Here is a 2,277-nt window from a genome sequence, read left to right as displayed (position 1 = left end):
ATATACCCACTTAAAAGTGGATATTCTGTTAGAACACAGAATACTGCAGTAGTTACCAGAAGGCGCGTGGCCTAACGGTAAGTGTATTGTCCTCACGATCGCCAGATCTTGTGCTCTTGAACAAAATGCTTTATTTCATGTTTATTCCGGCCCACTGACATGTAAACGGTTAACCCTGTGAGGGAATAGCCTTCCGATCAGAGGGAAGGTTGGCCTGCTCACTTAACCAACGGATAGCGTCATTAGTAAGCTAAAACAATGAGAAGTGCATTGTAACTAGCGATGTATAACTATATCCGATAGTCTCTGGTCGATACCGTTATATATATGGTAGTCGCTACTGTCAATTTAAACGTATGAGTGTTTGAAGGAAAGGATTTAAAACAAAAGTTTAAAAGTAAAAGAAGTTGCCTCTGTTTGTGATGGCTACGTGAATGTAGTGTGAACCCAGGTATGGATTTTGCTATGAAGTCACAATGAAGACGTTGATGACTTTGATTTTGCCTGGGATTGAACCAGTGTGTTCGTTGATTGCAGGATATAATTCTTTTATTGTTCTGTTTCTTCAACTCAAAAATTGTTTTAAGGTCCCATGATACATTTTATGCCATGCAGATCGATCTAGACAATAACTTTCCGAAATTCGGGAATCCTGGCGGTTACCTTAGGTAGCTTTCCTGTGAACATCGGTTATCCGGATGTATATGAAGGACAAGCAGTAGTTCATTACAAGGTGAAAATTTAGAGGGTTATACCTTCAGTTGCAGATAAATTATTAGTGAAGAACAGAGTTGTGGTTATTACTTTTATTCCATGGTTTACATTTGTTTCAACAACGTACGGATGACAAATCATATGTTATATATGTTGGCACTCCGTCGTTTACGACATCGAGGGTTCCAGTTGATCCGATCAACGGAACAGCCTCCTCGTGAAATTAACGTGCAAGTGGCTGAGCACTCCACAGACACGTGTACCCTTAACGTAGTTCTCGGGGATATTCAGCGTGACACAGTGTGACAAGGCTGACCCTTTGAATTACAGGCACAACAGAAACAGGAAGTAAGAGTGAGAGAAAGTTGTGGTGAAAGAGTACAGCAGGGCTCACCACCATCCCCTGCCGGAGCCTCGTGGAGCTTTAGGTGCTTTCGCTCAATAAACACTCACAATGCCCGGTCTGGGAATCGAAACCACGATCCTATGACCGCGAGTCCGCTGCCCTAACCACTAGGCCATTGCGCCTCCACTGACAAATCATATAACAAGCATGAAAACAAGGAAAACACAAGGATACTAAAATCAACCTTATCCTCCATCAACATTATCGTGCAGTTAATGCCACCGACTCTTCTATGCAAGAACTAGTCTGCAGAGTCATCAATGCTATTATCATAAGGGAAGTGTTCAGCAAAGAAGAAACTAAATTCTCGCGTACGAAGTAAAGCCGACGGCGGTTGTATAATAACAGACCGACAGCTGTTTAGTCATAACTCTTGTGAATAAAAGCTATCACAGAGTGCGTGAATTTACTTATATAGGATGATTTTATTGGGAGTTGATAAATTGATTCAGAAAAGAGGAGGTAAAGTTAGAGGTGACTGCAAGGAACAGATTGTCAGTTTACTTGTATTTGTTAAAGAAATTCAATTTACAAGTTCTATTCATTATCAGTTCACAGATAAAGACATTTGTTTGGTTGAGATGTTAAGATTTCGTAAAAATCTTACTGCGGAAACTTCCGATTTTAGCTTAAATAAAATTACAGAAAAATTCAAACAGTGTACCATTAACATTTAAATTAAAATTTTAACTTCAATTGTGATAATTGAACTTATAATTATGTGAATAGGAGTGAAGAGAAGTAGGAAGAGAAGTGTATGTATATATACATATATACACCTGCTTTTGCCATTCCTTTAGAAGGCTAAAAATAAACTTATTGAAAAGAACTAACCGGCTATGAACCCAATTTTCTTCTTTTCTCTTTCCCATCGACACAAACACGCACATACACAGACACACACACCAACACAAAAAAAACACACACTCACACACACACACACTCTCTCTCTCTCTCTCACATTTTCTCACCCTCTCTTACTATCCTATATATCTCTCTCTCCACCCCTACACACTCAATAAAACTATATAAAGAGACCCTCCGCAAAGTTTTCTCAAAACAATTTGAAAATCCTACACGACTAGGTGAAAAGCGCTTTATTTAATATGTGACATTAATAAAAATTTGTAAATGTACAAACATCCAGATTTCTGAGT

Source organism: Octopus bimaculoides, chromosome 5, assembly GCF_001194135.2.
Source record: "Octopus bimaculoides isolate UCB-OBI-ISO-001 chromosome 5, ASM119413v2, whole genome shotgun sequence".
In the NCBI taxonomy this organism is placed as follows: domain Eukaryota; kingdom Metazoa; phylum Mollusca; class Cephalopoda; order Octopoda; family Octopodidae; genus Octopus; species Octopus bimaculoides.
The sequence above is the reverse complement of the archived record's forward strand: the minus strand, read 5'-3'. Positions refer to the sequence as shown.